Source organism: Mesoplodon mirus (assembly GCF_964341445.2).
Source record: "Mesoplodon mirus genome assembly, chromosome: 7".
Classification (NCBI taxonomy): domain Eukaryota; kingdom Metazoa; phylum Chordata; class Mammalia; order Artiodactyla; family Ziphiidae; genus Mesoplodon; species Mesoplodon mirus.
The window spans coordinates 23,652,286-23,664,598 of NC_138983.1; the positions used below are offsets into that span (position 1 = coordinate 23,652,286).

The window sequence follows — 12,313 nt, forward strand, 5'->3', positions numbered from 1 at the left end:
GGCCTTCGAATGAGCAAGATGGTGAAATGCACGATAGACTCAGGGTGGAAACAAGGTTGCAGAGTATCCGAACACTAAATCTAATTTTCCAAGCAAACCTGATAATCCCAATTTTATGTGCAAGCTTCCGATTTAGAAACTAATTCATGTTTTTCATGTCTTTGTGCAGGACAAAAAAGCTGTCTACAGCCCAGTCTGGCTGGGAGCCCTCCCAGCTTCCTCCCAGGTGCACTGGAAGGCAGAGAGCTACAGGTATCAATCTAGTTACAGCACATCCCACCCCTGTGGTTTTTAAAGGCACAGAACTTTCACAGGCTGCCATACACACTAACTAGCGTTCAGAGTACTTTGTTTTTTTTATCATGGAAGTAGCCAAGTCAAGGTGCCAGGTCATAGAAGTAAGACTACTTTTATAACTGACTTTAAAAGGATATATTTATGTATTTTCTCATATAAAACACTCTCCCCAGGCTTTCAACTACTCCTGTTCTATTGACACACCTGGTCCTGTTCCATGACCACCAACTATAAAGGCAGGAGTAGAACAATAGCAACAAATCACCCCAAGTGGATGCAGTGAGAACCCATCCAGCACAGGGACATCCAAGGGAGCTGATGGTGCAGGCCTGGTCCTGGGTGGCGCTGGCCACTGCAGACTCTACTTTGTCAATAATGCACCCAGGGCTTCCCTGGTGGCGCAGTGGTTAAGAATCCCCCTGCCAGTGCAGGGGACACGGTTGGAGCCCTGGTCCGGGAAGATCCCACATGTCACGCCCGTGCGCCACAACTACTGAACCTGCGCTCTAGAGCCCGCGAGCCACAACTACTGAGCCCACGTGCCACAACTGCTGAAGCCCGCGCGCCTAGAGCCCGTGCTCTGCAACAAGAGGAGCCACCGCAATGAGAAGCCCATGCGCCACAACAAAGAGTAGCCTCCACTCACCGCAACTAGAGAAAGTCCACGTGCAGCAAAAGATCCAACTCAGCCATAAATAAATAAATAAATTTATATTAAAAAAAAATTAATGCGCCCGGTATGGCAGGTTACTAGTGTCCTGGAACTTGAGAATGGAACCTTATTTAGAAATAGTGCATATATATAATCAAGTTAAGATGAGGTCATGCTGGATGAAGATGGACCCTAAGCCAACGATGGGTATCCTTTTAAGAAGAGGGAAATTTGGACACAGAGACACATGCATAGGGCGGCCTCCAGGTGATGACGGAGGCAGAGACTGGACTGTTGATTCTACAAGTCAAAGACGCCAAGGAATGCCGGCGACGAAGCACGGAAGGACTGTACCTAGAGCCTTCAGAGAGAGCACGGCCCTGTGGACACCTTGATTCTGGATGCCCAGCTTCCAGACCTGAGGGAGAATATATTTCAGTTCTTTTAAGCCATCAGTTTGCAGTATTTTGTTAGAGAAGCCCCAGGCAACTGATATACCCAGAGAGTTTCGGAGCACTTCGTATTTCTCCACCTAGTGTAAAATTGCTGGCATCTTCAAACAGCGGCCAGGGTCCTTTTAGAAAAGTGAGCATATGGTCACATTCGTGTTAAGGTCAAGTGTGGCCCGACAAGCGAGAAATTGTCCCTACGTAGCTGTCAGGAGACTACCTGGGAATTTATACGGCGATCCCAACATCTGGACGGTACCATTGGCACAGGGCACAAAGCGCACATCTGGGAGCGGGGAGAGGACCTGGAAGGCTGTGACTTCTGCGAGTCCTAGACCTTGGAGGCTGCAGGGGGCAGTGCGGGTTTCAGGCCAACAGAGTGAAGGCAGAGACTTCCGAAGACTGTTCAAGCGATGCAGCAAAATGCTGTCATCAAAATCCACTTAGGTGCTTAACTGTGTGGGACTAGGGCAGAGCTGGGAACACTCTGGTGGCTGGGGGACAAGTGCAGGGCTGTGAAGACACAGGCTCCCAGCTGAACGCAGGACAGCTACTTCCAAACCCCCCTCCCCGTGACCCAAAGGGCCTGCCCGGCTCACCCCAGGCCCTCAAGTATTTGTTTCCTTCCCTCATACAGCGGCTTCTGTGTGTCTGGCTGCCTCCCTGGAGCTCTAAGCTAAAGAGAATTTCATAAGAGCTCATGACTGTGTGTTCAAGACTCTCTGGAGTGAAAAGAAGATATTGACCCAGCAAAGGAAGGGGTTTCTAAGGCTTAGGCTTTCAAAGACAGAGCAGGAAGAGAGGGGGTGTGCAAGGGATGGCCTGGACGTCTAGCATTGCAGGACCAGGAATGTCACTGCAGACTTGGGTTTGAGGATGATGTCACCGGCACTTTTGAGGGAACAGTATCAGTTAGCACTTACTGAATGCTTAACCCAGGCCAGGCACCCCAGCTCCAAGCCTCACATACATTAGCTGATTTAAGACTGACAGCAATGCCCTGCGGTCAGCAGAGCTGATCTTCACCCTATTTCTAACTCGCATTACCACCTGGACATACCGCCTATTAAATGTTTTAACTATCACCCCCTGAAGTAGGTACTGTTATTATCCCCATTTTACAGATGAGGAAATTGGTGTAGAGGTAGGTAAGTTGGTGCCCAGAGCCTCAGAGGTCATAAATGGAGGCTGGCCCCCAAAGCCCCTGTTTTTAACCACAGGATTTATGGTCTCACATTTGAGATGAAAGAAACTAAGTGAAGTGGGGGCCATGCCTGGAATTATCTGAGATGTTTTAAAACAACTACACAAACAAAATGACTAAGTCAGAAAAGAACACATACAGGTCTTGGATTCCTTCCACACCACAAGTGCTGGGAAGGAATGTGAACTTTCATTCTGAAGCATTTAATGGACAGAGTGTTAAACCACAGTGATATTCTCTAGACCCCCGTTTTCTGAAGCTCGGCGTCTTCAGAAGGCTTTTGAAATTCAGCATTTAACAATGGCTTGCCAGGCTCCACCCACCCCTCCCGCGGGGAGGTTGATAAAAGAAAGCCCACACCTACTGGGCTGGACCAGCCCACAAAAGCCCAAATCGACTGAATTATCCCTTGGAAGTATGTGTATTAGATGCCTCCTCGGGCTGCCGTAACAAAGTACCACAAACTGAGTGGCTCTAAGCAACAGAAATTTATTCTCTCATATTTCTGGAGGCCAGAAGACTGCAGTCAAGGTGTCAGCAGGGCCATGCTCCCTCTGAGACTCAGGGTAGCCTCTTTCCCTGCCTCTTTTTAGCTCCCGGGGGCAGCTGTCAATTCTTGGGATTCCTTGCCTTGTAGCTGCATCACTCCCATCTCTGCCTCTGTTGTCACATGGCCTTCTCCCCTCACACCCTCACACTGCTTCTTATAAGAACACCAGTCGGGGCTTCCCTGGTGGCGCAGTGGTTGGGGGTCCGCCTGCCGATGCAGGGTTCGTTCCCCGGTCTGGGAGGATCCCGGAGGCCAGAAGTCTTAAATCATAATGTCAGTAGGGCTGGTTCCTCCTCAGGGCTGAAGAAGGATCTGTTCCTGGCCTCTCTCTTTGGCTTGTAAATGGCCATCCTCTCTCTCTGTCTTCCCATCCTCTTCCTCCTGGATGGATCTCAGTGTCCAAATTCCCCCTTCCTATAAGGGCGTATTGGATATGGTTCACTCTAATGACCTCATTTTAACCTGATTACCTTTATAAAGGCCTTACCTCCAAATAAGGTCACATTTTTTTGATTTTTCATGCTATCTTAATTTTTAATGTTTTTAATTGTATAGTTGATATACAGTATTATAAAAGTTACAGGTGTACAATACAGTGATTCATAATTTTAAGGGTTATACTCCATTTATAGTTATTAGAAAATATTCGCTACATTCCCCATGTTGTATAGTATATTCTTATAGCTTATTTTACACCTAATAGCTTGTACGTCTTAATCCCCTACTCTTACACTGCCCCTCTCCGCTACTCACAGTAACCTTTAGTTTGTTCTCCATATCTCTGAGTCTGCTTCTTCTTTGTTACATTCACTAGTTTGTTGTATTTTTTATATTCCTCATATAAGTGATATCATACAGTATTTGTCTTTCTCTGACTTATTTCACTTAGCATAATGCCTTCCAAGTCCGTCCATGTTGCTGCAAATGGCAAAATTTCATTCCTTTTTATGGCAAGGTCACATTCTGAGGTACTGGGGTTAGGACTTCAACATATGAAATTGGGGGCTGGGGACACAATTCAACCCATAATGATAGCGTTGTGCCAGTTTTGCTTCTTACGCAGCGGGAGGGGAGGATTAGATCCCACTGTAGTTGCATCCCCCAGCTCATTGGCAGGCTGTCTTCCCAGGTCACAACACGTCAGCTCTCACCACCCCGTTCTCTGGGAAAAGACACAGCAGCCTAAGAGAGAAAGAAGCAAGCCGTACCCACCCCATGGAAACTGCCTGATTTCCTGGGGCATTTTGCATGTGAGCCAAGCAGTAGGTGCCTCGGTGAAATCGCTGAATTACTGCGAAAGTTTGGTGAGAATAACTCAAGGTCTAGTAATTTCCCCTCATCTCTGCTTGCCCTGAAGCATCAGGTTTAAAAGAAAACATTATATGTGGCGCCACCTAGAGGCCGATGATGAAGACCGTAAAAAGGAAAGGAAGAGCTTCTGACTGGGCTTTCCTCCCCTTCCATTCCTTGGTGACCATTATTTCAAACTTGCCCTCTCAGCCCAATCTCCTGGATTTCTGCCATCACACTGGTGTAATTAAAAGCCATGCTCAAGAAATGGCTGGGAATACTAAAAGCAAAGGAAATTCAAATTCCATTTTTTCACCTATTTTTCTATGTCTCTGGATTTGGAGATTCATTAAAATTTTATCATTTGACAAGGTTCTTGAATTTATCCCCATCCCCAGCCCTGCCAACACACACACACACACACAAAGGGCCTGGGACTTTAAAAGTCTGTACATGCCTCAAAAATAGCGATCAATATAATTTTTCAAAGAAGAAAACCAACCACCTTGTAACACGGATCTCAACCCTCCAAGATCCCTCCCCCATTTGGTTAGACCACAGAGAGATGGCAGCTGCAATCCAACACAAAGGTGGCAGGAGATCTTAAGGCTCTTGATTCCAGGTCACATGTATGTTCTAGAAATTTGGATTGCTGCTTTATTACTCCAGCAAGGGGCAGTAATAAAGTACAGTCTCTTCTTTCAGAGATTCACAGGACTAATAGCCACTTTAGAAATCATTTTCAGGTATACCTCGTATTACTGCATTTCACTTGATCGCACTTTGCAGATACTGAGTTTTTTACAAATTGAAGGCTTGTGGCAACCCTGTGTCAAGCCATTTGTCCAACAGCATTTGTTCACTTTGTGCCTCTGTGTCACATGTTGGTAATTATTACAATATTTCAAATGTTTTCATTATTATTATATTTGTTATGGTGATCTGTGATCAGTGATCTTTGCTGTTACTATTGTCATTGTTTTGGGGCTCCACGAACCACACCCATATAAGATGGCGAACTTAACTGATAAATGTGTGTGTTCTGACTGCTCCATCAACCAACTGGCCATTCCCCCAGCTCTCTCCTCACCTCAGGCTTCCCTATTCCCTGAGACACAATATTAAAATTAGGCCAAATAATAACCCTATAATGACCTCTAAGTGTTCAATTGAAAGGAAGAGTCACAAGTCTCTCACTTTAAATAATAAACTAGAAATGATGATTACGCTTAGGGAGGAAGGCACGTTGAAAGCCAAGACAGGCCAAAAGCTAGGCCTCTAGTGCTGAACAATTAGCCAAGCTGTAGAAGCAAAGGAAAGGTTCTTGAAGGAAATTAAAAGTGCTGCTCCAGTGAACACACAAATGATAAGAAAGCAAAACAGCCTTATTGCTGATAGGAAGAAAGTTTGAGTAGTCTGGATAGAAGATCAAACCAGCCACAACATTTCCTTAAGCCAAAGCCCGATCCAGAGCGAGGCCCTAACTCTTCAATTCTGTGAAGGCTGAGAGAGGTGAGGAAGCTGCAGAGGAAAGTTTGAAGCCAGCAGAGGTTGGTTCATGAGGTTTAAGGAAAGAGCCATCTCTATAACATAAAGGTGCAGGGTGAAGCAGCAAGTGCTGGTGTAGAAGCTGTAGCAAGTTATCCTGAGGATCTAGCTCAGATAATTAATAAAGGTGCCTATAAATTTTCAATGTAGACAAAACAGCAATATACAGGAAGAAGACGCCATTTAGGACTTTCATAGCTGGAGAGGAGAAGTCAATGCCTGGCTTCAAAACTTCAAAGGACAGGCTGACTCTCTTGTTAGGAGGCTAAAAGAGCTGGTGATTTTAAGTTCAGGCCAATGCTCATTTACCGTTAAAAATTCTAAGGCCCTTAAGAATGATGCTAAATCTACACTGCCTGTGCTCTATATGGAACAACAAAGCCAGGATGACAGCACATCTGTTGACAACATGGTTTACTGAATATTTTAAACCCCCTCTTGAGGCCTACTGCTCAGAAATAAAGATTCCTTTCAAAATATTACTGCTCACTGACAATGCACATGGTCACCCAAGAGCTCTGATGGAGATGGACAATGAGATTCATGCTGTTTTCATGACTGCTAACACCACATCCATTCTGCAGCCCATGGATCAAGGAGTAATTTTGACTTTCAAGTTTGTTTTTTTTTTGTTGTGGTACACAGGCCTCTCACTGTTGTGGCCTCTCCCGTTGCAGAGCACAGGCTCCGGATGCGCAGGCTCAGTGGCCATGGCTCACGGGCCCAGCCGCTCTGCGGCATGCGGGATCTTCCCGGACCAGGGCACGAACCCGTGTCCCCTGCATTGGCAGGCAGACTCTCAACCACTGCGCCACCAGGGAAGCCCTCAAATATTATTTTTTAAGAAATACATTTCATAAGGCTATAGCTGCCAAAGGTAGTGATTCCTCTGATGGATCTGGGCAAAGAAAATTGAAAAACGTCTGGAAGGACTCACCATTCTAGATGCCATTAAGAACGTTCGTGATTCATGGGAAGAGGTCAAAATATCAACATTCACAGGAGTTTGGAAGAAGTTGATTCCAACCCTCACAGAAGACTTTGAGGGGTCCAAGACTTCAGTGGAGGAAGTAACTGCAGATGTGGTGGAAACAACAAGAGACCCAGAACTAGAAGTGGAGCCTGAAGATATGACTGAATTGCTGCAATCTCATGATAAAACTGTAATGGATGAGGAGAGTTACTTCTTATGGATGAGCAAAGAAACCTGGTGAAGATGCTGTGAAGATTGCTGAAATGATGACAAAGGATTTAGAACATTACATAAACTTAGTTGATAAGAAGCAGCAGCAGGTTTGAGAGGACTGATTCCACTTTTAAAAGAAGTTCTGTGGCTAAAATGCTATCAAATACAGCATTGCCGCCACAGAGAAATCATTCATGAAAGAGTCAATCAATGCAGCGAACTTCACTTTTAAGTAACATTTTAAGAAATTCCCACAGCCATGCCACCCTTCAGCAACTACCACCATGATCAGTCAGCAGCCATCAACACCGAGGCAAGACCCTCCACCAGGAAAAAGATTGCAATTTGCTGAAGGCTCAGATGATGGTTAGCATTTTTAAGCAAGAAAGTATTTTTTAATTAATGTACGTACATTATTTTTTAGACATAATTCTATTGCATACTTAATAGACTACAGTATAGTGTAAACACAACTTTCATATGCACTGGGAAACCAAAAAATTTGTGTGACTCGCGTTATTGCGGTGGTCTAGAAGTGAAACCACGGTATCTCCAACGTATGCCTGTACACAGAAAAACATTTTCGATGTTTCTTAATTTTTTAAAATATCAGATCAGTAGTGATAACATACAGTACAATCCTGTTCAGCAGAATAACAGAGATCCATGTACAGAAGGACTGAATGAACCCACCGGTGGTCTCTGACGGAGGAAGGTTATGAGGACTTACACTCTGGGACAGCTGACAGGGTCTGCATCATCTCTCTGTGGCTCAGTTTCCTCATCTGGAGATAATAACAGTCCCTTTCTCATGAGGCTCGTGACAATCCATGAGTTACTATAATGTAAAGTGCCTGGATAGTGAAGCCCAGGGGAAGCTCAAGTAACGGCATGTCATTGCTCTTGCCATAGCAGGGCTTCCATGGAACTTGTATGTTTTTCTAAAACATATCCTTATTCCTTTATTATAACAAAACGTTATTTGGCTAAAACGATCACTTAGGGCATTCCACGAACCAAGAACAGAAATACACTCACACTATCCCCAAATGAGCCTCTACTCTCAAAACTCTAAGGTGGAAAATCTAATGACTCCACCCAATTGGAAATTTATTCTAGTCCATTAATAGATATTTCACAAGGTCAGAAATACAACTAGTACATAGGGGGTTGGGAAAACATTCAACCTCTTTAGATAACTTAAAAAATGAAAATGAAAATATGTAACTGTTTTCAACTATTAAACGAACCAGAAAACCGATTTTTTTAAAAAGGTATTTCCCAATGCTGCCAAGACTAAAATAAAGCCAGACGTCTCACATGTTGCCAGTGAGCAAGCTGATGCAAAACATTAGCAGAACAAGTGGGCAAGAGCCAGAAGAGGCTCCTGTCCTTCAACCTGGTCATTGCATTTCTGAGAATCGAGCTGAAGAACATTTCTCAAAACGGGGAAAGTCATATCTACCCTCATTTCACAACCGTGAGCACTATTTCTAACAGTGAAAAACTGGAAACAACATAAATACCAAATAATAAGTAAATAAACTATATTTATTCACCAAGTGAATGGGCCACTTAAGCGTTAAAAGTGATAGGGAAGGGCTTCCCTGGTGGCGCAGTGGTTGAGAGTCCACCTGCTGATGCAGGGGACACAGGTTCGTGCCCCGGTCCGGGAAGATCCCACATGCCGCGGAGCGGCTGGGCCCGTGAGCCATGGCCGCTGAGCCTGCACCTCCGGAGCCTGTGCTCCACAACGGGAGGGGCCACAGCAGTGAGAGGCCCGCGTACCGCAAAAAAAAAAAAGTGATAGGGAAATATGGGGAAAAAACATAGAAAAATGTTAATATGTTGAAATGTTACCTGGGAAAAAAATTAAAATATAAAATCGTATACCTATGGTGATTACAACTGAGAAAAGCCTGAATGTAAACTTGTAAGATGCTCATAGTGGGTCTGTTAGCGTACAGACTCTATGTAGGATTCTGTTTTTCTCCGTCCCTGTTCCCCTGATTTTCACAATATAACATTTTATTACCTTTATAATAAAAAAGTTTCTTCCTGTCTCCCGAAAATCTTTCCTCTGCCGTGGATACAGAATAGCTGCTCTCTGCCTCGTATCCCTCCAAGACACGCTTCTCCAGGCCCTTCTCTCACCCTTCAGAAAGGGCAAGACTTCTCCTTGGTTAAGTGTATTCTTTTCTAAATGCCAAAGCTATTTCGTAGGGCTTTTGAGGCAATCACCTCTACCAAGTGAGAACATCAGCCACCTTCTCTCTCCTTCCTGTAAGTACCAAGTTGTCCCAAAGAATCAGTGAAAGAGCTCCGTAACTTCTGAGCAAGACACAGAAGGAGATGGCACAAATTCTAAACGGACAAGTCTCAGGGAGCCCTTGAAAGGATGGACCAGATGGTACCCACCCTGGAGACCTCAGCCCAGCCCATCCTGGCTCTGGCTGAAACCATCCTGTATTTCTACCCTCCAGGCATGGATAAGTTCCTTAATCGACCCTCAACATTGTTTTCGTTTGTTTGTTTTGTTCAACTCTCTCATTTTATTTATTTATTTATTTATTTTAACATCTTTATTGGAGTATAATTTTTTTACAGTGGTGTGTTAGTTTCTGCTTTATAACAAAGTGAGTCAGCTATATATACATATATCCCCATATCTCCTCCCTCTTGCGTCTCCCTCCCACCCTCCCTATCCCACCCCTCTAGGTGGTCACAAAGTACTGAGCTGATCTCCCTGTGCTACGCAGCTGCTTCCCACTAGCTACTCTCTCACTTCGTCCCAGCTTACCCTTCCCACTCCCCATGTCCTCAAGTCCATTCTCTACGTCTGTGTCTTTATTCCTGTCCTACCCCTAAGTTCTTCAGAACCATTTTTTTTTAGATTCCATATATACGTGTTAGCATATGGTATTTGTTTTTCTCTTTCTGACTTACTTCACTCTGTATGATAGACTCTAGGTCCATCTACCTCACTAGCTCAATTTCATTTCTTTTTATGGCTGAGTAATATTCCATTGTATATATGTGCCACATCTTTATCCATCTGTCAATAGACACTTAGGTTTCTTCCACCTCCTGGCTATTGTAAATAAAGCTGCAGTGAACACTGTGGTACATGACTCTTTTTGAATTACGGTTTTCTCAGGGTCTATGCCCAGTAGTGGGATTGCTGTCGACCCTAAACATTTTGATCAGCAGAAGTAAAAAAGCAAAAGAGACTTAAACACCCGACAATAGGGGAATAATTAGGTTACAGTGCATCTACTTGATGGAACAGTAGATAACCACACAAAACAACAATTATGGTTGCTACATATATGGTAATGTGGCAAAGGGCCTCTAATGTGAAGTAGAAAAAGCAGGTTATTCAATCACGCGTCCCCATGACAATGAATATACTTTGTGTGGACTGACCAATAACAGTTAACGTTTACAAGTCACTGACTATACCCAGGCATTGTGCTGTGTGCTTAACATGCATTAAAACGTCCCAACAGTGTCACTTAGAAGGCTGATGATTCTCATTTTGGAGAGGAGGGAATTGAGGCAGCAGAAGGTTAAGGAATTAATTCTCCTTTAATCCTTCCAATGGCTAAGTTTTAGACCATTCTGGTAACTTTCCTAAGATCACACAGCACTGGGGGAGAGGGATGGAAGGGAGGGCTGGGATTTGGACACAGTCCTTCTCCAGGGCTCACACCCTCAGGTCCTAGACTGGGAAGGGAATATGTAAGAAATCTGAAATGCAAGGAAACTTTGTCTTAGAAAAAGGACTTCTTTTTCTTCCCTCTATTGTCTAAACTTTCTAGTGTTCTTCTGTTTTTAGAATTTAAAGACCAAAGGAAAAAAGAAGGGCAACAAAGGAAAGGTTTTTTGAATGCATGTGTTTATGTGTACGGTTTTTTAAATTATGTTTTGATCAAAAGACTAAATAAATGCCAATCAAGTCTCTACTACACTTGGGGGTGACGGGTCGGAAATGAGGAGAAAAAAATTAACGGAGAATAGCCAAGGTGAGCCTGTTCCAAACCAAACCAAACTGCACCAGGCAGCTGCCCACATTATCTTTTCTTTTCTTTTCTTTCTTTTTTTTTTTTTTTTTTTGCGTTACACAGGCTCCGGACGCGCAGGCTCAGTGGCCATGGCTCATGGGCCCAGCCGCTCCGTGGCATGTGGAATCTTCCCGGACCGGGGCACGAACCCGTGTCCCCTGCATCGGCAAGCAGACTCTCAACCACTGCGCCACCAGGGAAGCCCTCTTTTCTTCTTTTTAAAATTTCTCTTTCCACCAACTCTTCCCGCTTATGCATGAATTCTGAAATCATGGAACTGGACTGGCACAGGACACAGCTTGTCACAGAGAACTTTAATATCACACAGTTGAAATTGACAAAGCTGGGGATATAACTTAGGTCTCAACTTCTGATCCTGTATTCTGTCACAAACGTGTCCTGTTCTGAATATTCCCAGCTCAGCTAAAGACAATCTGCATTTCCTGGAGTTCAAATACACACCATATTCCAAAAATGATCATTCCACACGTTCAGAGTGTTTAATAATGCTCAAAACTGGACAGATTACAGGGTTCACGCATACTATCTCATCTGAAACTCAGATTACAAACGTTCAATTTCTAGCAATTTTGAAGCCAGGCTAGAAACAGGAAACGCTGCAATAGATATAATACTCTTTTTTAATTCTGCAAAAATAAAAATGCATTATGTATAATAGTCTATTCAGAAGAAATCACAAACAACAAACAAAATGAACTATTTCCCACAAAAAACATACCCTCAACCCAACCCCTCCCAAAATTTCTCTGAAGAGTGGGGGCAGGCAGCAGGGATACTGGACAGATCTCAGAGGGGCCAGTCTCAGAGGGAGTACATCACGAGGAAGAGGGGGCCTGGCTCCAGAGGGGGCCCCAAACCCAGAGCTCCTTCCTGCGCGTCAACAAGCTGAGCCTCAAATCCCGGTAACAGCTATGTGAAAAGTTCAAATTATCATCTTCTCCTCATTTCCTCAGCTGGCTCCCAAAAAGACAGCAGATTCAGAGCCAGAACACATAGTTCTCCTGTGCGAGAGGCCCTGTGGCCTGGTGCCCAAAGCCCAGGAAAAAGCCAAG

At 44.3% G+C, this 12,313-nt stretch overlaps 1 protein-coding gene across 4 annotated transcripts in view; it reads right to left on the reverse strand.

The window, feature by feature from the left end:
* Nucleotides 1–12,313, reverse strand: part of LDLRAD3 (low density lipoprotein receptor class A domain containing 3) — a 256,513-nt gene that overhangs the window by 170,370 nt on the left and 73,830 nt on the right. The gene's annotated exons all lie outside the window — the stretch shown is intronic.